Source organism: Camelus bactrianus, chromosome 26 (genome assembly GCF_048773025.1).
Source record: "Camelus bactrianus isolate YW-2024 breed Bactrian camel chromosome 26, ASM4877302v1, whole genome shotgun sequence".
Lineage (NCBI taxonomy): Eukaryota > Metazoa > Chordata > Mammalia > Artiodactyla > Camelidae > Camelus > Camelus bactrianus.
In genome coordinates, this window is record NC_133564.1 from 33,292,998 (window position 1) to 33,316,980 (window position 23,983).

Genomic DNA, 23,983 nt, shown 5'->3' on the forward strand with positions numbered 1-23,983 from the left:
AATGCCTTACACAATTAAGTCCCTGGAAAGATGTTCTAGAAAAACTCTACTATTAGCTTGTTTCTTGAAAAGGCTCTGATTTTAAAATAAAAATCAAGTTAAAGAAACAAAAAATTCTCCAGTGAGAAATGAAATCCCTCATCCTGAGGTACTTGCAAGTATAGAGTCCTAATTTGAGGACGTAAACTGAAAAATTCACATAAAAATGGTTTCCAGACCAGTGAAACCCATGGAACACTTGGCCAAAGAAAATGCAAAACAAATCTGTAGGGACATTTTCCTACTGGGGCTCGTGGGACACCCGCAGAAACAGCTTTAGCTGAAGCTGAGCTCGCCGTGCAAAGTTACAAACCACGAAAGAAAATGAATCACCAGAAGGAACGTGTGCGGTCCCCACCAAATTGAAATACTAGCAAGAGACTGTACAATAACTATGTTTAAATAATTACGAAGTTGAAAAGAGGGGATAGAAACCATACGTAAGGTCAGGACGCTGAAGACCAGAGAATCTAAACAGAACTAAAAATGAAATGTATAGCTGTTGATGGTAAAAACTCAAAATATGGGTTAAATAACAAATCAGATACAATTAAAGAGAAGAAAGCTCAGATATTTCCTCCCAGAATTCAGAGATAAAAGAGTCTACGGCGTAAATGACAGAGAGTTTAGCAGCATATTTAACTTTACATGTAGGCACACAGCGCTCACTTCGGGCAGGTGCCGTGCTGAGTTCTTTGTAAATATCATCTCACGTGATCCTCATAACAATTCCGTGATTGTTATAAATAGCTTCAATCATTATCAACATCAGTGAATATCAACTCCATCTCTACCTAACCCAGTGTGCCCCGCCGGGGGGGTGCTTTAGTCCCAGTGTGTCTACAAGCACTCTTTCCTTCTGAGCCTCACAGCAATCCTGCCAGGGGAGGAGCAGGAATGATCCTCTCCTTTAGGCGGACAGGGCAGTGGAGACCGAGAGGTGAGGAATCTCGCTTCCATCCATCCAGGCATCTAGTGACAACCTCAGGACTCACGCAGCTTTCTGACTTGTTCTTTGCTCACGTTAACCTCAAATGGTGATGGTGGAAATCCCAGCCCGATGGGGTCCCGAGGAGTTTTCTTCTTTCTTCCTGGCCTCTGCCATCAGCTTCACACAAATAACCTGAGATCTCTGAGATTTTGAGGTCCATGAAGATGCAGGGAAATCCCGCCACCTCGGAACCCCCAGCAGCCCAAACGCCGCCTTCGGGGTGAAGACTGCTCAACTCTCCCAGGGAAGACGCAGCATCTCCCATCCATGCTCCCCTGTCTCTTCCCACCGCCTTTACTGAAAGATCTCACTGCATGTTACAGTCAGCCATTCCAGCTCTGTCTCTCCAGCTGGAATGAGTTCCCTGATAGGGAGTCTGTGTCATCATCTATTAGGGCCCCGGCCCCTCAAATTGATAATTCAGAGTAAGTTTAACAAAGGGACCATTTACAAGGATGGGAGCAGGATTTAGGAAAAGGAAAGAAATCACACAGGATCCTCCCATCCCTCCCGCCACCCACCTATTTACCACCCCCAGACTTGACCATTACTGGAATCCTGAGCACAGTACCGAAGGGAGCCGATCCCAACCGGAAGCCAGAAGGCCAAGGAGCCCGTTGGTGAGGGGTGGGGTCAGCGTCCCAGGGTGCAGAGCCGGGAGGGCAGGGCAGATGGAGAACGTGTCCACATCGGTGCCTCCCCTGATCAGAGCAGGGTGCCCAGCACATGGCTCATGGATACGTAATCAACACGTTTGACTGAACTGCTGAAACTAAGCTAGTCCTCATTGTTATGGAAACTGTGGAAAACATTTTTTAGCATTGCTACAGCATATCGATCACAGTTGAAACCAGAGAAATACCAAACATATTATCACAGTTAAAAGTGTCATCACAGAGAACTTGAATTTCTCAACCAAAACCTAAAACTCATTGTTCTATTTAAAATTTTTCTAGCTAAAACATACAGGGTTGCAGGAGTGTACAGCTGTAATTCTTCCCTGCTAAATGGATTCCTGCAAGGATCTGGTCTTATTATCAGAAAAATACAAGTTTTGTTCTACTTTTCTTGCCCAAATGCTGAAGCTCCTCAGACAACTGAATAATGAAAATACCAGGAGACTTAGATAAAATGGCAAACACTGCTGCTAATGACAAACAGGCACGAATGTCTCAGTTTCTCCACCTCTGAAGAAACAGAGGAGTGGGTCCAGGAACCACCCGCAGTGCCCGCCAACGTTCCAGACAGGCACTGCGGGTCCTCTGGTTTCCAAAAGCTCTTTTCCCCAGCAGTCAGATTTTCCTCTGCTTTTATAAATATGTCCACTTGGCGATTTTTGCAACACGAAATACTTGATTCAAAGGCCACCCGGTTGGCATTTCTCTAATTGACTATTTAACAAAAACGCCCTGAAGTCTTTGCATCACACACCCAACCTCTGTGAACATCTATAGTTAATAAACTGAGATCATGGCTGACCATAAACTCACCAGCGACCACTAATTTGCTGAAAATTAATAGCTTAAGCCACTCATCACCCAGGGCAGTGGGTCCAGGATTTGTGCCTGTTGTCCAGTGTAATCCCTGGTAGTGCCTCCTTCTTTCTCAAAAGTGTTCTGATTTGGTCCATAAATTATACGGTCACCCTACTTAAGACCCACCCTCAGTCTGACCTTCAAGGCCCTCAGTATACAGATGACAATATCCCTCAAGTAGCACCTTGCTAATCTCCTTATCTGTGCTGTGTCAGTTCATCACCACGCTGCATTCGTTTCCTGTAGCAAAGTATAAGAAACGTGGGGGCTTAACACAGCAGAAGTTTGTTTGTTCACGGTTCTGGAGGCTAGGAGTCCGAAATCAGGGTATGGGCTGGTGTGCACCCTTCTGAAGCCCTGGGGAGAAGCCATCCTTTGCCCCCTCCAGGTCCCACAGGCTCACCCTTATAAGGACCCCTGTCATTGGATTTAGGTCCCACCAGGATAAGGGAGGATGATTTCTTCATCTCGAAACCCTAAACTTAATTACAGCTGCAAAGACTTTATGAAGGTCACATTCACACGTCCCAAGGATCAGGACTCGGACAGATCTTTTTTCTTTCCTTTTTTTTTTTTTTTTTTTTTTTGCAGGAGGCGGGGGTCACCATTCAATCCACTACATGTATTAAGTGAAGATTAAATTTTCTAACTGTACTTTTGCAAGTATGAGATTTCTGCATTCCATTTTTAAAGATCCTGTTGCCTCATTTATACTTGACATTTGTCTCAGATGTCCCCATTACAAATTAAACACTGACTAGGACAGCCTCCCTGGTCCCTGTCCTGAGAAGTCTGTTTTTTATTACCCTCCTCACAGCAGGTAAGTCCAATTCATTTAGAGGATTGGGACATTCCATCACTGGGATGAAGGTGAGGAGACTGAGGCATTTGCCTCGGGCACCAAACTTAAGCTGCCAACACCTCAGTGATGTTACTGTCTTGATCACTAAGATTTGTGGCATCCCCCTAAAGTGTGCTCTCATGGTGAGAGCCTCCTTTGCCTCCCTCTAGACTCTACATCTGCTGCTTCCCTCACTGAGACCAGGCAGGGCTCCTGTGTTTGGAGCATTCTCCAAAAATGAGTGTATAAAAGCTGTCTCTCTTTCCCATCCTTGGTAGTTCTCAGTATCATAATCTGCATCTCCCATAAATAAAAACAAATGTAAATGTTTTGGAGGGTGAAGCTTTCCTCAGTCCCCTCCCTGTCCCTCATCACCAGCCTGCCCCGCGGTCTCTTTCTAGCCTAAAGCCCAGAGGGAAAACAGACTTTCTACTCTTCCTTTTTTCGGAGTGACCATGAAACCCATCTCGGCAGAGACTGTCCGCTGCTCCGGGTTTGCTCAGCATCACTGTCAGAACAGGCTAGAACTTCATGGTCTCCTTCCTGAGCAATCACTCCTTCAAAGTCCCTGTTGGAGCGTGCGGTCAAGTCCAAACAAGGTAGTAAATTGTGTGGAGACGAGTGGTGTCTGTCATGGGATGTTTATGTGTTTCTAAATATGAATGCTTAAGAAAGAAAGAGAATTTCCTGCTTTGACTTTTTTAACCTTGAGCCCCCAAATATGAGTCTAGTGGCTGTTAGCTATTCATTAGTAGCTCCATAACAGATCAAACCCGTGTTATTTCTGTTTTCAACTTGATTTGCTTACTAGTCTTTAGTCTCAGCATTCTCAAAGGACATTGGTTTTATGGTGCCAATCTTAAATACAGTTTTATTTAAGACATTGCATTTTCCACTTACAATACAGTGCTTATAAAGGGCCATGTTACTTCCTTTCCCTGTACCCATGTTCCATATTCAAGTATCAAGAATGCCCAGTTACTTACTTAGCAGCTCAACTTTAAAACGGCCATGGAATTTGCTACAAATTTGGGTCCTCAAAGGACATTAGTTTTAAACAACTGTAAAACTGTTGCCTCAGGAGCTTGTAAAGAAAAAGAATTTATCCTTTTGTCAAGCTCAAGATATTTTGTTATAATATATACTAAATAAACCATTGGGTTGGTAACAATTATAAAAATACACTCAGCATCTTTTAGTTTCTTCTCCTTAAACTAGACTAGGACAGTAATCAGTAATTGCATGCCTACTAAAAGATGCGGCAACATATTTTATCTATTATCATGAAGAACAGTCACCAGATGTTTAGAAGTAAAAATATGCAGGCACTCTGCTGCTGTGTGTTTAATACTCAGACCAACTCCATTGTGCTGCATTGGCCATCGGCCTTTGCGGATGTAGTGCCCCCTCAGGGCGCCATCCCCACGTATTGGGCCCCGGTCCTCCTGCCTGCGGTGGGGCGCCCGCAGCCCCCAGGGCTCAGTTATGGGCATCGTTGCCCTTATAGCATCTGAGCTGGACTTGGACCACTCCTCAGTCTCTCACCTTCTTTGACACTTGGGCTCTTAAAACATTGAAACATCGTGTGGAGGTTACTCAAATTGAAGATGAGTGCTCTAAGGGTGCTTCAAAAGCCGTGAGTGCCCAATTTTTAAAAACTGAAGTATAGTCAGTGTTGATGCCCTTGAATGAGTAAGGCTGTGGGGCCCAAGGCCAAGGTCACAGCAACATGTTTGTAATATAAAGCAAATGATGATTGTACGCATGCGCCAGTTATATAAGTTTTAGAATATAGAAAGTAGAAGTACGCATGCGCTAGTGGTGCTCCATAAGCCTCATGAACAAAGAAATCAACACTGCGCATGTGCAGGCAGAAAATAGATAAAAGCAGGACAAGTGCACCGCGCGGGGGCGTCATCTTGCTAAACTAGAAGAAGCTGCTGAGCGCCGCCGCTGCTGCTGAAACCGCCGCTGCCCATGCAGCAAACACACACCACCTTGTGGCAGTAGAATAAAGGCTGTTTCTCTCCATGTTGGCTCCTGGTGCAGTCTGTTTTGCGGCATGACAGCTCCTCGTGCATTTTTCCAGTTGGGCTGCTCACCTCCTCGAATCCCACTTCAGCCCCCCTCGGCTGACAGTCAGTTACAATGTGCCAGTTTCTGGTGTACAGCCTCATGTCCCAGACAGGCATATGTATCCATATATTCATTGTCACATTTTTTTCATTAAAGGTTATTACAAGGTATTGAATATACTTCTCTGTGCTATACAGAAGAAATCTGATTTTTTATCTGTTTTATATACACTGGTTAATATTTGAAAATCTTGAACTTTCAAATTATTCCTTCCCACCTCCTTTCCCCCGGTAACCATAAGATTTAAGATTGTTTACTATGTCTGCAAGTCTGTTTCTGTTTTGTAGATGAGTTCATTAGTGTCCTCTTTTTTTCTCTTTTTAGAGTCCACATATGAATGATATCATATGATGTTTTTCCTTCTCTTTCTGGTTCACTTCACTTAGAATGACACTCTGGGTCCATCCATGTTGCTGCAAGTGGCATTATTTTATTCTTTTTTTCCAATGGCTGAGTCCCATTGTATAAATATTTCACAACTTCTTTATCGAGTCATCTGTTGACGGACACTTTTTAAAAGTAAGCTCAAACCAAGAAAAGCATCTTCTGGGGTGCTCTTGTTCCACTTCTTTTTGTCATGTCCCATAGCAGCAAACCATTGAAAAATAGATGATTTGGCTCCTCTGTCTCAGGTGTTTTGTATGGATCGTGTGACACTTTTGAGGTCAGAGGAAACAGTGGATTTTTTAAAAATATAACTTTACTCAATATGTGTTCTTCTTCAAAAATTTAAATTTCCATATTAATCTTCTAGTTTCCTTGCATAGAAACAGATTTCAATGCCTGTGTGTAATCATCATGCTGTAACAGGGTAATTCAAGCAGCGGTTCTCAAAGTGCCATCTCTGAACGAGCAGAACCAGCTGGGAACGAGTAAGGAACACAGATTCTCGGGCATCCCCAGAACCCCTGACTCAGAAATCCTGGAGGTGGGCTTCCATCTGCACAAACAAGCCCTCCAGGTGATCCTGACACAAGGCAAGGTTTGAGGAAAACCTTGTTATTATTTATTACTGATTACAGTGACATCATTGTAAGTTAAGCAAAAGAAAACCACTGAATTGCACATTTTGGGGTCTGTTCGCACAACTGCTATTCAGTAAGAGAGAGAATTTTGGACTTGCTGTGTCCACACATATCTAACACAGAAATCCTGGATTCACCCCATGGAAAATGGAATTCTGAAACAATAGATTTCCTACCCTTTGCCCTTTAGCTTCTGCAGAGACATTAGATCCCAAATAAAACCTTTGCAGCTGAGTGGCCGACATTACAGATTATTCTAAAGGATGGATGTTCTGCAGTTTCAGATGCCAGAGGGCACTTCATTGTCCTGGGCAATCTGGCCCCTGCGGTAACTTGCGAGGCGAGTGCTCTGACTCGAGAAAGAAATGTGAAGCAAAACTCAACACAGAGGAGCAAACCTTCCCTTTTGTCTTAATATAAATGGATGGCACTTTTCTTTCTCTTTCTGGCTTCCTTCACTTAGAATGCAGATACACACTACTATATATAAAACAAACAACAAGGTCTTATTGTACAGCACAGAGAACTACATTCAATATCTTGTAGTAACTATAATGAAGAAGAATACAAAAAGGAATATATATGTATGTATATGTAGGACTGAAACATTATGCTATTCACCAGAAATTGACAAGACATTGTAAACTGACTATACGTCAATAAAAAAAAATGAATGGGAAAGTTTGGGAGACTGAAGGGGAAAACCAACAATGTACAGCATCCTAGCATGATCGGCCCCTTCCCCCAGGTTACTTCTGTTTTAAATGAAAGCTGCATTTTACTCCAGGGTAAACCCGCGAAACCATCTAGAACACACAAAAGTAGAAAATAAGGTAAAGAAAAGGAGGAGTCTTCTTATAAACGTTTACAACCTCACAGTGTGGCTGTGGATGAGTGCTCCTTGGAAAATTATCAAGTGTTCACATTCCTCTAAAACTTAAGTCTAAAACAAGAAAACCAAAGGATTGTTGAAGCCTGATAAAAATCAGTATCTTTAATTCCTCCAAAAAACAGTATATTGATATTTTTCTTTCTCTTTCTGGCTTATTTCACTTAGAATGACAATCTCCAGGTCCAACTATGTTGCTGCAAATGGCATTATTTTATTCTTTTTTATGGTTGAGTAGTATTCCAATGTGTAAATATACCATATGATAGCACTTATATGTGGAATCTAAAAAAAAAAAGAACTTATTTACAAAACAGAAACAGACATGCAGACATAGAAACAAACTTATGGTTACTTGGGGAAAGGGCATGGGAAGGGATAAACTGGGAGTTCGAGATTTGCAGATATTAACTACTATATAGAAAATAGATAACAAGTTTCTACTGTATAGCATAGGGAACTGTATTCAATATCTCGTAGTAACCTCTAATGAAAAAGAATATGAAAATGAATATATGTAGGTACATGTATGACTGAAACATGATTCTGTACAGCAGAAATTGACACAACATTGTAAGCTGACTAGACTTCAATAAAAATAAATAAATAAACGATATTATTCTAGCAAAAAAACCCCAGTACTTTGGGGTTTTAACAAGTGCTGGATAGACATTACTAAGACATGTGATTAGTGTGACATTAAGTGAGTTTTGAGACTCTGGAAATCCCTGCCACCTCCCTGGGCGGCCAGGTGTCATGGCTCCTGAGACTACGATACCATGGGGGCAGAAGGACCTGGGACCCCAGCACCTCCCTGAGGGTTTCTCTGCTTCCCTTCTCTCCCAGGAGATGGACACGAAACTCACATCTTATTTCAGGCTTCTTTGCTGCTTTTCGATACGCTTTCCCCTTTTAGTTCAGTATTTGTACAACTTCTGACATCTGTGTCTAGATGTCAGATGTCTGACATCTCCTTTTCTTCAGGAGAAAGATGAAAGTGTAATTTTTAGGGGTTATTCATGGTTTCCAGTAAAATTGTCCATAAGCCCGAAGGAAGGAAAGGCAGAAAGGAAAAAAGTGGGAGAGGAAGGAACGCTTTGCTGAACCGGAAGTGAGTAACTACAGCCTCCACCCGAAATCCGCAGCATAAAGGAATCGTCTGACTTTGGAGGTGCCTCCATGGGCGTACCCCCGAGCCCACAAAAGCTCCACTGGGTGGCTCCCTGGACAGTTCTCAACACCACAGTGGGCAGGTGTTGTGTGCCTCATGGTAAGGACCACCGTTTCCTAGATAAGAGATGCGGTGCTTATGCCTCAAAGGTATTTCCTGCAGTGACTCTCCACCAAGACAGGAGTGCTAGGAGCTGGGGGTCCCTGAGTCCCGGGAACCGTGCAGCCCAATGTGGGGCACATGTGCCTTTCAAGAAACCTAAAGGGCCAGGAGCAGGAGCTGCTCTGAGTTTTGATGTGTACTCATAAAGCCCTCTTTGTTCTGACTCATGTCAACAGCCAATACACAACAGAGGGTGACCAAGTCCTTTGTCACCAAAGGAACTTCCTTCCCTAGAGCAAGGCAAGAGTTGACACAAAAATGGAGACTTCTGGATTTGTGTCAGATATTCTGAAGCATTCTGATTTCTGTAATATCCTCAGGAAGAAGGGAAAGTGGAAATCGAAGGATGATGCAAGCCTGAGTGTCACTAGACAGAACATGATAGGAGCCATGACCAAGCTCGTCTCCCCAGCCCCAGTGAACAGCAACCGCAGGAAAGAACCATGGTGACACTTGAGGTTGGGACTGGAGAGGGAAGGGGTAGGGAGCTGCTTTGCAAACCCCAGGGAGAAGGTTCTGGGAAGAGGGGTTGCTGTCGAAAGGTACAGTAGTACAGCCACTCAGGAGAACATGGGATTTGAGATCTCAGATGACCTTTGCTATGACAATTTCAATTGAGTGGTGAGGATGGAGACCAGGTTTTCAGGGATCAAGAAACACAGGAGGGGAGAGACAGCAGTGACTGTAGAAAACCCTGGCAAGGAGTTTGGCTGTGAAATCAAGGCAAGGATGGATGGAGAGTGTGACCGTAGAGGAGAGTTTGTTTGAGGATAACATGTGTGCACATTTATAGACAGGGAGGGAGGAATAAACAGAAGAAAGGAATAGATAGGAAACTGATGAAAGAAATCCCCAGAGAAGGTGGGAAAAAAGAAAGATCTTTAGCAAAGAAAACTGATGACTTTGGAGAGAAATGAAGGACTTCTTTTCCTCTAAGATAGGAGGGCAAATAAGATGGGTATGGAAGTGGACCAGGAAAAATTGAGGCATGAAGCCACCCCAAAGCTTCTCTTCTGAGTAACCAAGGGCGCCAGGCTCTCTGCTGAGAGCAGGCATGACTCACGGCGGCAGGAACAGGAAGAGCTGTGTTTACTCAGGGAGCTTGAGGGATGCTGTGGAAACAGGACCTTAGGGACCAAAACTTAGAAAAGAAAAGGAAAAATAAACCCTTGTATTTACTTAAAGTTTCTTCCTCCAATCACCATGTTTTCTGGTAAAATGTACCCTTAAAATGAGGAGAAAAGTGATGCTCAGGCAGGAACAGAGTGACATTCGTAGGCACCACTTTTTCCAATGAGAAACCCCAGCTGATGGCAGCCTCAGGTCTAAACATGGGCCATGGTGGTCTCCACTGCTCTCACAGGGACAAAGGAGCATCTTCTGGGCAAGGTGGCCTCGGACCATTTCAGCAAGAACTGCTGAGGAAACTTGTCACAGCCTCACCTCAGGGGTCCCTGACCTGCGTGCTTGGTTCAAAAGGGGGAAATGGAGTGTTGCATTTCCATCCCCTTTCAGGCTCTGATTTCTGGATTCTGCCAGGGCAAGGGGAAAACGAGGCCAAATGGGAAAATATTCAGCTCACCGAATAGACCCTGGTGCAACACGTGTGACAGCCCTTTATAAAACACTAAGCCTAAAATGTGCCCTATCACAAAAAGGTTGAGTGTACAGATCCCAGCCTAGAACACTGATTTTTATGTTTCCAAAAGAGAAGCTGCCACCAGGCAAAGGGTGTTGCTTTGAAGTTTGGGTACCCAGGTAAGCTGTGTATGCTTTCCAGCCAAGAAGTAATACACTTAGTCACAACTCAGCCAATTATTCTTTCCCAAAAATATAGTAAGAGGGGAAAAATATTTACTAACTCATGCAAAACCAGCATAAGCTGATACAAAACAAGACTGAAAGATACACAAACAGCCAGGGAGATTTTGGTGCTAAATGAACTGGAATTCAAGTCTAACATTTCTAACTTTAAAAGACTCACTGAGCCTTTTCATAAAAATCAGAAAGCACCTAAGACATATATATTTTTTAAATGCAGAACAATCTCACTTGACAACAAAGCTTATTGCCTTAACTGTCAGGCCTTTTATTACTTCCTTATTCTAATTACTAGGACTTTATCTGTATCCATCTCTTAATTATCCCAGAAATTTAAATTCCCTAAATCTTCTTTTCTAGGAGAAAGTTATTTTTCTTCCTGTGTGTTCTCTTCTTTATGGCTAGCAGATAAAAAAAAGAAAAAGAAAAGCACCCCATGACATACACTATATTTTCCTTTGTCTTCTTTTTCTTCTATCATAAGAGTGGCCCCGTCAATTAAGTTATTAACTTCCTTTGAATATCTTCATTCTTTATTTTCAAATTGTATGTTGCATCAAATAATTTCTTCGCTTACCATTAAGATTTTTATTCCTAAGAGACTTCTTTTTAACTTTTGGTGTTTTATTGAGATGTAATTGGCATGCCATACACATTCAAGGTGTACAGCATAATGATTTGACTTCCATACATCGTGAAATGATTAAGAGACTTCTCAAATGGGTCAAATCTGTTTTTTCTGAACACTTTAAAATCAAATCACATCCAAAAAGTGTTTTTAGCCAAGCTATCCAGTAGCTTTTTTTAAAGATCTGTTTAGAAAAAATAATCTAAATCATTTTGTAATACCTTCCATTATTTCCCCACCATCTGGTTGGTTGAATATAACTATTTTACATATGTGTATATTTAGGCAAATTTATTTCTCTCTAAATTAATTTATTTATTGAGGTGACTTTATTTTTATCTCCAATCATTAAATTCCCTGCCTCATAAGATGGTTGTGAAAAATATGTGGTTAATGTAAATTAATTGCATGTCAGGTAGAACACTTAGGAAAGTGCCTAGAAGTGAGCACATGTTATAAAAATGTAGCTGCCATGATCACATTTCAAGAGTGATTCAGAAAATAGCAATCTTCTGTTCTAATAGTTGGCCTGTATTTTCTGCCTAAGAAATCTGTGAGTATTTTTCCTTTTTCAGAGAAGTCATCTCAAAGCCAATTTTTAAAAATTTCTTTTATTTCTTTCTTTTTTATTGGAGTGTAGTTGATTTACAATGTTGTGTTAGTTTCAGGTCTGCAGCAAGTTGATTCCATTATGCATATACATATATGTACATATACTTTCTTCAGATGCTTTTCCATTATAGGTTATTACAAGACATTGAATAAAGTTCCCTGTGCTCTACAGTAGGTCCTTGTTGTTTATCTCTTTTATAGACAGTATTGTGTCTATGTTAATCCCAAACTCCTAATTTACCCGTCCTTTCACCCCTTCCCCTTTGGTAACCATAATTTGTTTTCTATGTCTGTGAGTCTATTTCTGGTCAAAGGCAGATTTTTTAAAGATAATAAATTCCTTGTTTAAAGGTGAGCAGGATTATGGCTAACCAAACATTTCTTGTTAAAATTTTGGACAAGTGTAGGTGGAATAGAACAGACTGCAAGGCTGGCATAGGCTGTGAGCTATAAAGGGACTTTATGTTTGCTGCCATCCCTTAAACAGATCTCTCAGCCTGAATTATCAGCTTCCGGTGACATGTCATCCAACAGAACACGGTGAGGTCACGTTACTCATGAGCTCGCCTCAAGTATGGCACCAGTAAAACTGTGTGATCACAGGCTGTTCTTTTGTAACTGCTACAAAATATAAAGGTTTGTAGAAAGTATAAAATATTGCAGCATTTTCTCTTACTGGGCTAGATTCCACCATCTTCAGAATGTGGGCAGTGGGCAGTGAAACCTGTCACGAGTGGGCATTAGAGGGTTTAGTGCAAAAGTACATGTTTCAGTCAAACCACAGGCTCTCCGAAGCACATCTGGGAAGAAATCAATCCACTCACAGAAGCCCTGTGATGTGGTCTCTCACCTCAGTGGCGGGATCTTTTTCCTCTGAAGGTCTACTGACTATGCTCGGGTGTTTAGAAAGAAACCAACTAAAGGTCTCATATAAATCCAAAGCAATTCAGTTTTTGAGAGAAATGTATAAAATAACCTAATCACTTTGCAAAATAAGACCAAATGATGCAGAACCTTACTTAAAAACAAAAGTAATCTAAAATGTATTTAGAAAGGCAGAGAGGATGAGGAAAGGACAAAGGAGACAGAAGAGGGGGAAGAAAAGAAGGAAAAAAAGGGGGAAAGAAGAGGTACAGGAACAGAAGAGGGAAGAGAAAATTTTAGGAAAGTTATCACAGAGGCAAAGTGACTCAGGAGAATGATGAAAAGAGTTCCTTCTGCGTTAAAGGAAAATAAGACAATTTTCTATATCTATTTTTAAATGCATACTTTAATCAGTTCTGGAGGTTTTTTATAGCACCGGGTCACAATCGTACATAAAATCATAAAACATGGATCACAGACAGTAGCATTTTGGGTGAATGTTATGCATTTCATTTTTATTGGCTTGATGGCAGAAGTACAAATATGATTCCCATAAAAATAATGAAAAATCATTGTGATCCAGTTAAGAGAATCAAGGCAATACAGGAGGTTCTGGTTGAGTTGGACCTTAACCTCCTGTATTGAAAAAAATATATAAGCTTATTATTAAGGAAATTCTCAGGCATACACAAAGGTGGAGAGAATAGTAAAATAACTGCGTGGACTCATCACCCAACTCCAACAAAGATCAGCATATTGCCAATCTCACTGCAGCCATCCCCCACTAACACACACACACACACACACACACACACACGGACAGAGAGGATGAACTGATGTGTGTGTGTGTACATTGTTTTAAGTGGGGACACATACACCACACATACACTACAACTGAAGTGAAATGTTCTAAAATATTGCTTCTCAAAATGGGGTCTAAAGCCCAGCAAAGCCAGCATCATCAGATACCTTGCGGAAAGGTAAGTTCTCAGTTCCACCCCAGACCCACTGGATCAGAATCTCTGGAGTCAGGGTCGGTGCTCTCAGTGTCACTGTGTTCTGCAGGTGATCCTGATGCCCGCACACTTTGAGAAGTGACGTTTGCAGGCAAATTGCATGCATTAGGTCATGTCACCTGTACGTTCTTCAATACGCATCTATAAGTGATATTACTGCCTCTAACAGAACTGAGAGTCATTCCTTAATAACAGCCAACCTGGGGTTGGCACGGGTCCCGGCTGACCCAGGTCACAGTTTATACCTGTCGTCTGGGAATAATTACTCACACCACCCCCTTTCACGCTCAAAATGGTCCCCATTAGGATGACACGTTTTATGGTCACTGGACTCACCCTCAGTCTAAACTTCATGAATTTGATAGACAGTTACTAGGTACATTTCCTTCCTTTTGCATTCGGTTTTAAAGATGATTTTTAATTTTTTTAAAATTATGTAAAACGTTCTCACATTTCTGAAGTAAAAGATTATAACCCAAGAGTCATCTTGGTCCCCTCCATCCCAACCCCTCCTTCCCCAAAGGTAAACATTTTTATTAGTTTTGTTTATTCTTCATTTGTCTCCTTTTAAAATTGTGGGTAAATTCATATATTGTTTCATTTGGTCCCTCTTTTTATTAAAAAAAAAACATTGTTCCACAGATCAGGTTTTTGAATACTACCTGAAGAGCTCGCTCCAGTATAGGTGTACAGATCATGCTCATTCCTTTTACCACTGCAGAGTGGCCCTTCTGCGAAAGCAACAGCCACCAACTCCTACTGACAGACTTTGGGGATTTTCCAGTCTCTTGCTATTTCAAATAATGGAGCAATAAGGAGTCATGTGCAGTCCTGGGTCCAACCCCAGTCCCTCCTCCAAAAATAAATAAATAAATAAACCTAAATTACTTTCCTGCCACAAAAACAAAAACAGACCAACAATTTTGGGAGAGGGGGCTGCTGAATCAAAGGATGATTGTCTCCATGATTGTGCTAGGTAGTGGGAAACACTCTCCATGGGTGCTGGCAGTGGCAGATCCACCAGCACTGGGTAAGCACACCCATTTCCCCACTGCCTTCTCTGCAGGATATACTATCTCACTTCTGGAGATCTGCTTCTCTGATTAGGGAGATGTCGTATCTCAGGGCAGGTTGCTTGTTAACTTATTTACATATAATGTACATACAGAAGGGAGACCTGTTACAAGTGCAGAGATAGTGAATTTTCACAAATTGAACACAGCCACGTAATCCACACATCAATGAAGAAACAGAAAAATTACTAGCAACGCAGAGGCCCCCTCTTGCTGGCTTAGTGAACTATAATTTGCATCTCTCTTACTTTGAGAAAAGGTTACCTTTTTTTCATATGTTCAAAGACCATTTGTATTTTTGTCTGTGAAATTTTCTGCTTCAATGTTTTCCCATTTTCCTGCTGAGAAGACTCATGGTACGATTTATAGGAAAACCGCCAAGCTTTTAGGAGAATTGCATTAGTGGAAATAACATCAACTGGGATAGGAAAGGATAAAAATGTCAAAAAATAAAGAGAACTTCGGACCCACAAACTTCTACAGACAAGAAACAGGATGGGAAAATCACTCAGCTGCAAACAAAGGCTACATTTTACCCATAGGGAGGAATTAAGAGCCTGCAGGACAGGGTCCCAAGCTGGAGGGAACCATTCCAAGAGTCGTGGACCTGAGCCCTAACTAAGAACCTGGCAGCTGCTCTTTAGAATTGCTATGTGCTTCCCATTTTCCCCCTTTGAACGGGAGCACCTATGGTGGTTGCCCTCTGTGGTCCCACTATTGCAGGCTGCACATGCAGAGGGCAGATACGTTCTCTCCAGTTTGCAAGATTTTAGACCGAGTGGAACATCATACAAGAAGCTGTATGTGAAGAAATGCACTTGAGAAGCCTCAGCTGCACCTACAGCTGATTTAAATAACTTGATCTTGAACCTGAGCTTGGCGCCTTCATGTATGAGATTCTGGGGTCTTCCAAGAGGCGCTGAATGCATTTTGCATCTGGAAGGAATGTGGATGGCTGTAGCCAGAGCACAAGCTGTGATGTGTTTCATTTTCCAACAATGGCCACAACAACAGTCTTGATCCCCACAGAACTTTTCAACTCTCCCATCAAGAGATGGAGTCTATGTCCCCACCTTGAAACTTGGGTGGGATTTAATGACAGTCTCAATGAACAGAATATGGCAGAAGTTACAGATGGTCTGAGGCAAGGTCATTGTGGGCGACACAGTTTCCTCTTGTCGGTTTCTCTCTCTGGGGACACTAGCTTTCGGAGCCCTGAGCCACCGTGTGAGAAGTCTGAGGCTGCCGTGCCACCAGGAAGCACAAACTGGTCATGAGCAGCAGCCACGTGAAGAGGGAGATGCCCGGCCAGTCCTCAGATACTCCGCACACTCTGATCCCACTCCTGCCACCATCAGACGTACCACACCAGACACTGTCACCCAGAGCGACTCAGCAGAGCCACCTCAAACTCCTGATCTACAAAATCCATGAGAAATACTAAACAAGAGTCCTTGTTTTGAGACACTAAGTTTTGGGGTTCTTTGTTATGCAGTACTGGATAACTGCAAGAGATTTTGATCCTTGCTCTCTAATTCCCTACTGAATTTAAACCTAAAAAAAAAAAAAAAAAAAAAAAAACTCTCAGGAATGGTGGCTGAAAACCAGCTGAAGTTTTAGAAATTCATTCTGAAATACAAGAGATGTTGATTAATTTAATGTACATCATCTGTAATTTAAAGTTATCGACCTGCTTTACACTCTGATTTACAACAAGATATACTGCCTGAATTTTCTAGCCAACATTTATTTGATCGATATGAGATTTTAATTGTTCCCATAAAATTAAGCTAAGTTTTTTTTAAAAAAAATCTAGCCAGTACAAATTAGGGTCTCTGATAGGAAGAAAAATATCACAAAAACAAACATACTCTAAGAATAAAATTGCAACTACAGTTCTCAGAACTTCATCAGTTATAAGCCTTGCCCTGAATGGATATGCTAAATAAGTCAGTGGATAGAAATTATTCTGTGAATCAAAATAATATCCCTCTTAAGCATATAATTTCCAGTGTTTTTATTCTATTATATTTAAACATAGCACCAGCTCTTACCTTGACTGAAGTTATAAGCAGCAATAAAAATGTTGGGTTATGTACTTTTGATACAGAAAAGATTTATCTCTGAGCATAGTAGTGGCACTAAATTACTGAGGTCATAGGGGTCACTGCTGTAAGTCAGTTTTTCAAAAAAAGTAGTGTTCGATTAATGTAGATGGTTAATGTGGCTTTCTTCTGAAAGCTTTTGGAGTCTCAGAACATTTCATCATATTTAATGGTCACTGACAAAAGGGGGTGTATCCTTCTAGAAACCAGGGGCCAGCCGACTACACCTCCACAGAACAAAACTGGAGGAAAACCTTTGCCAAGGGGCTAGTGGTTAGACCAGGTTGAAAATGACCATCCAGGCAAGTCAAGTTCCTCTTCATCAGAATTCAGTCGGAAGTTCCCAGAGGGGATTCTTTAAAAATGCATAGAGTAGGGTATAGCCCAGTGGTAGAGTGTGTTCTTAGCATGCACAGGGTCCTGGGTTCAATCCCCAGTACCTTCATTAAAAAATAATAATGATAAATGAACCAAATTACCTCCCCCTCAAAAAAAATCTGAATGAAAAAACCCACAAAACTCTGAAACATAAAATTCAGCAACTGATGAGCAGTTGTTTAAAAAAATTTTTTTTAATGCATGGAAGTGCCCTCATCCCCCAGAAAAGGACTCAGCCGCAGGAACCACACACTCAGAGCGCACCCACCCACGTCAGCTTGGAGCTGGACCACAAGCGCTTCCGTGTGCAAGGATCACAGATGTGGATGGTGAAATCAACAAGAATCAACATGAGAACAGTGTTGAAAAGAATGCTAAAGATGCAGGAGCTAAAACAATCCAGAAATGAGGGGACCTGACTGTTCTGAGCCCTTTTACTCACTCACTGGTGAGGATGGGGTCTCTGCCTTAAGTCCGATGGGGTAGTTGCACACAAGACATTCAGCACTGGACTGATGAGATGAGAAGTAGTTTATCAGTCACATTCACTCACATCCGGGGGGAGGAAGGCACCGTACATCATGCAGGGTCACAATGGGCTGCTCAAGAATACAGTGAAATGCAGAAGCCATGGGGAGACAGGCTCTGCAGTCACGAGGGGGTGTGGTGCCCCCTGATCCCCACAGGAGGAGCTGGTTGATTCTTTAGGGAAGCGAACTTGTTAGGTTGAGGGCCATGTGGAGTGCAGCTGATTGAACTGATAGGGGACCAGTGGCCAGGAAGCCTTTCCCACGGGGTGGGAGGCATATCTGGGGACTCACCGTTAGACCTTTGGGCTCTGTGAGGCTCTAAGATATCAAGGCAGCATCTGAAGTTTCAGACCTTACAGCGCACTGGATCCAAGCTGAGGACTTTGACAGTGAGAGGGAGCAGGTGGCTAGTCTGATGGCATGGGATTCAAAGCGGGGAGAAAGAAGGAGGAAGAGAAAGGGTGTGGATGCAATAATGGGGAGCAGTTAGACAGCCCGGAAAGCAAAGCAGGAGAAGACAAGAGAAATTAATTAGCTGATGATTGGCTTGGCGCATTCCAGAGATCGCCATGGAAGGTTCCTGGAATTGGGAGGGAGTGAGAAAATAGGAGAGAGGTTGTGCAGAACCGCAGGGAGAGAACTGGGCCCCCAGGGGTGGGGCTCCCTGTGGCGACAGCCATAAACAAGGAAGAAGAAACAGTGAGATGAGGCCTGACAGCCTGAAGGCAAAGTTGACCACCTGAGGGGCCAGGAGGAGACAAGTTCCAGTTCTGCTCTGCCGTGATTCGTTATGAAATCTTGGCTTCATCTCTGGGCTTCGCTTTCCATGGGACTGAAATGAGGGCGATAGAATAGAAGATTTCCTAAGGTAATTTTGAGTCCATCCGATAAGATTTTGCCCAATCTGCGGCGGCGCACTGAGGACACCATGGCCACCAAGCACATGGGTGCACACTCTGTGCGCAGGACCGATTCAGAGTCATCGGCATGATTCCCTCCTTTACACCAGCCCCGTTTGCTCTTAGCTCGTCCCCAACTTTGCTTCTAGCTCGCAACTTCTCTCCTTGCCTTGGTCCCCAGATCCAGGCACGTTTCATCCTTGCTGGGATCTTAATGCTCACGGGGGTCTCCATCGCGCCCCTCCTGGATGGAAGTCAGAGCCACCCCAGTAAGCCTCGGTTTCTCTCACGGTGAGGACCCTCTCCATCGCTGCTTGGGTGACACTAACCCAGTGACAGCGTTCCCCGGATGTCCCGCGCTTGTTGACAAGGGACGGGAGACATTTTCAATTCTCTCCTACACAGCCACCGCACACAAAGCACGAGCAGGGCGGTGTGGAGCTGGGCCCACTCTTTGCACGAACATCCTGAGGTTCCGAGTGTAGTGCTGGGGCAGTAGAAGCCCAGCGTCAGAGGCAGCGCACATCTCCGCGGCACGCATGCGCGCCCTTTCCCTTGGACAAGCTACAGGTGCCAACAGCGGTTCTGCGCAAAGTTGCAGGGGAGGCCATAGGCCTTCCTAGGCTCGCTCAAGGCTGGACCTCGGAGAGTTCCACAGATCCCCGTAGGGCTTCTCTAACTTGGCCGGGATCCCTTCCTGGGAATCTCTTTTCCTCCTTTTCAAAGGCTCCATCTGCCCTCATTTCAGGGACAAGAAATTCCTGGGACAGAGATGGGGGCGGGGGGAGGGGAGGGTAAGAATCCCATCTCCTGGCACAAAAGTGCCTCATGGGCTCCCCAGACAGTCCTCCCCTCGCCCAGCGCTTGTCCGTGCGATCTCACTGCTGCGCTTGGTCCTGTCCGGGTAACTGCTTGACATGATGGAATTCGGCTGAAACGTGGTCTGCATGCCCTGTTTCTAACACAGTGGTACTTAATCATTATTAGTGACTCATTGTAATGTTTACTCTTAGGAACACACAATACAAGTGACATGCTTTCTAATCTCTTTTTTTTTCTAATTATTTAGAAACTATGCATTTTGTGTTGTCATCAGCTGTCTTTAAAGGGAGCACCGACGTTTCCTGTAATTAGCCACCGCTGTGCATGGCAATCCGTTACCTGATACGTCCGCTTAAGAAGTTCCTCTTTGACATTTAATAAACTGCGGTGATCTCACATTCAGGTATTTCCCCAGTAGCCTGATGAGGGCAACGACCATATAAAGGCCATCTTACTGGGTCTGATTACACAAAACGGAGACAATTTTTATGGATAAGTAGAAAGTAAAAAAGTTATCTTTCCTACCTCTGTTTGTTTTGGGGTTTTTTTGGAAGTTTACATCTTCAGCTTTTCTCTGGAAATACATGACATCTTATTCTAATATTTTTACTGTTTGCAAGTTTTCTTCATAATGTATTTGTCATCAACTGCTTTGGTTATGGCTTTGTCTCTAACACTAAAGATTACTAAATAATTTGATCTTATTTAATAATAAAAATAATAATTTTAAAAATTAAAATAAAACAATAAAAATATAAAGATTATTTATATAAATAATATATATAAATATTTAATATAATAAATGTAATATATTAAATACTTTTATATATTATATATAATTATATATAATAAATAAGCTTTACTTATATTTTATATTATTTTATATTAAATAATCTTTATTAAATAAAGGTCAAATGGCAACTTTTTAAAAAAGTGGAACTAGAGCTCATTAAATCAGAATAGACCTGAATTTTCCAATAAATAAAATCTTCCCTCCGCAAACATTTGTGAGAATTCTACATATCCAACTAGTCATTATTTCAGAATATATTGAAGGAAAAGCATAACGCAAGGTCATCAACCTGCCTAGATCCTCAAACACCAAGCCTCTGGCAATTTGATTTTGTGCTAGGCTAGACTGAGACGGTAAAACCACGAATATTTTTCTGACTTTTCTTCCTCTGGAGGAAAACATACACCAAAACAATCCAGCAAAAACCCCCAAATCACATCTCCCACCATGTGAAAATTCTTATTTTTACAGTCAGGATTACAGAAAGTACACAACATTTTAAGGACCCAAATATTTCCTGCTACAATATATTCCTGCTAGTGTTTTGCTTCCCACGGAAGTTTCAATCCGAAGCAGGCACTTACCAGGCTGGCATCTGGCCAGGTCCTTGGAGAGGCCCCTCGTTGTTCTGACACTTCAAATATTAAGTGGTTTAGCCACCCGGCTGTGCGGTGTGAGGGACTGTTGATCACAGTGAACTCCACGACAGAGTGAAATCCTTCCTCGTTCTCTTCCACCACTGCAGGCCAGGACGAAAACCACACAATCTTGGTTTACTTGTCAAGGAAAAGGTGTACAACGTACAGGGATCAGGCAAATTTGGAATCACTGATTGCAAAATGATTTAGCAGTTTCTCCACTTAGATGGAGTAACCCCGCTCGGTCTCTGCTTGTATAGTTTTGTCCGCAGAGTACGTTTCTTCAGTGCTGGGATGATCTAAGTGCAGCCAGGGGCACTTCTGCCCTCCAAGAGAGAACGGGAGGGGGATTCTAGAAAGAGCCAGAGGGTAATCGGACCCTTTGGCTCTGCCAGTTCATCTGGAGCCGCTCCAGGAAGTGCACTGGTTAGCTAAAGTTAGAGAAACAGTGGCCTCTCATGGAGTCCCAGATGTCACACTGATTATACACGGCGTGGTGACTGGTACTTTGTTTTGACAGTCATTTAAGTGAAAACACGGGTCGAGAGAGGGCTACAATTGAAAAGCCATCTCAGACCTAATTCTTTCATTTTTGTAAATAAGATCAGAAAGTTCCCTCTGTCGTTATCCACTGTCCTTCCTTCCCAGCAGTTACCTTCCTCCTCCTGGACGATTTCAAGATACAAACAGATTCTCATGAGGTTTAACTTTTAAACGATTAGTATTGATGTGTGAATTTCTGTTTTCTTCAAGTTCCCGGAATCCTCTAAGGTGATACTACAAGCCAAAATCTTACAGTGTTCCCTTTGATAAGAAGTCATATTGAAAAATATCTTACACTGTGGAAAAATTTTCCATCTCTACGTGGAGCAGTTGTGCCCACTTGCCACATAAAATATAAGCAAGAATCACAAACGCTGGGGCCTGGCGAGAGGTAGCGAAAAACTCAGATGTTTCCAATCTTTGCTATGTTCGTTTATTTTTCTTTTATGCCATTTTTATAAATGTGAGCACAGCCAAAGAAATGAGCACATGTGGGTCTCACCCAAAGTCTAGCAACAAGCTGATCCTAAAGAAAACCAGACAGAGAGGCCACTCCTGGCCCTTTGCATAATTCGGTATTTACTGTGGCTGGGGGACCTTTGTATTGAGAGAACTCTGAACCTCTACCAGGCAGACCCTGGTGTCCCCACCTGTGATATGGTAGAGATGAGACAGGAAGGACTGGGGCAGGACGCAGCCATTCAAGGAATGACACAGCAATTAGCACCAAGATGGCAGAAAAGTCAACTCCCAGTAGACCCTGAGGCCCTCTCTTTGACCTTCTACACAATATTCATAATTTACTGACTGCTTCCCCCATGGTAGAACACTTAGACATTTCCCAATTTTTCATTAAAAAATTTTTTAATTGAAGTGTATTGATTTACAATGTTAGTGGGACATTGTGCTGTACACCAGAAATTGACACATTGTCATTGACTGTATGTCAATAAAAAACAAAAGTTAGTTTCAGGTGTACAGCAAAGTGATTCAGTAATACACATACCTATATACGTATTTTTTCTTTTCAGATTCTTTTCCACTATATGTTATTACCAATATTTCATTATTTTAAATAATGCTGTTGAGAATATCTTTCCAGGCATTTAAAAACTACCTCTCTTTACTGATCCTTCTGTGGACACACAAGTTTCAGTCCCTGTGAGGTGAGGCTGCCGTCACATTCCCATCAGAGGAGGGGCCCAGAGAGATTCCATCACCTGCCTGAGGCCACATAACTGGCTATTTGAGATTCAGAATTCTTTGATTTTTCTTTTTCCACTTTCTCCATCTCTCATGCTCAGTCTTTTTTTTTTTTTTTAAACTAACGACACTGACCTATTCATTTATCTGTTTTTAACCTACAACACTCATAAAATAGCTCCCAAATCGTGGGACCAGCACGACTTTTCACATCACCCTCTGAGCCGCTGGATGTTTTTCTGTCTCAGAACCGGTCCTGCACCTGCGCACACAGGATGGCGGCACTGTTGAAAGAACCTTTCTCTCTGTGATGATCAACAGGACCCTTGCGAGGTGCACTTGTTCCAGTTCACTTTTAGAGTGTGCGCCCCCACTTTTTTTGTTCAGTTGACGCAGGAGCCAATTTTTTTTTGTTAAGTTCCTTTATTGTATAATCTTTAACATCTAGTATATTGATTCTACGTGATTCTAATACTGGAAATCTGCTGTACAAAAATCAAAGGATTTGATGTTTACCTGAACTGCACAATTTCACAATCTAAAGCCATAATACACTCAACATACAGTCTCTGCTAAGCCAGTACAATTACTGGATAGGTAACTAGATGCCACAGGAATGAACACTGATGATAAATTCATCGATGAGGTTTCAGGGCTAAAAACATCACCTTGACTTATCTGTATTTGCTGTATCTTACACCTCCTTTGTTAAAATATAAAAATTAGGGTATTTTAATTGTAAAGAAAATTACAAGAAGACAGATTCTTTTTTTAAAAAAGGCTTTTAAAACAGTTAATATCTCCTATTCCACACGGGCCAATACATTTAAACTATCTAACCATTAATACTACATTAGCCTTGCTTTTTTCTGCTTTAAGAAAAAGAAATTTTAAGAAACAGTCCTTTAATTGCTCTTGGACTATACATTTTAATTAGAATTGCAAAGAGACTGAATGCTTTTATTAAAGAATATATATTTATAGAAGATGACTCGGGAGCCAATTTAAACGAGCTCCCACCCCTTAAATTTGGGAAAATCCACTTACCAAAAATCATGAAGACGATAAAATTGTAATATATTGGATGAATAAATATCCGAGAGACCTTGGTGATATGTGGGAGGGGCGGGACACTCCTCTTTCTAGAAAACCACTATTCAGCCCCCTACGCTCATGTCCAGAACCCCTCCTCTTTTCAAAGAACCTTCCAGAACCCCTACTACAGCTGCTCACCCGCGTGCACCCCCAGCTCCCCCCTTCTTCCTCCCT

General features: G+C 42.3%; 1 protein-coding gene across 1 annotated transcript in view; it reads right to left on the reverse strand.

Annotated features, from left to right (window-relative positions):
- The window catches only part of PSD3 (pleckstrin and Sec7 domain containing 3), a 598,663-nt gene that overhangs the window by 532,460 nt on the left and 42,220 nt on the right, over positions 1 to 23,983 (reverse strand). Inside the window, exon 3 of the mRNA XM_074353657.1 lies at positions 20,915 to 21,069. The gene's annotated coding sequence lies outside the window, so the exon portion shown is untranslated. The remainder of the gene's footprint in view (positions 1 to 20,914; positions 21,070 to 23,983) is intronic.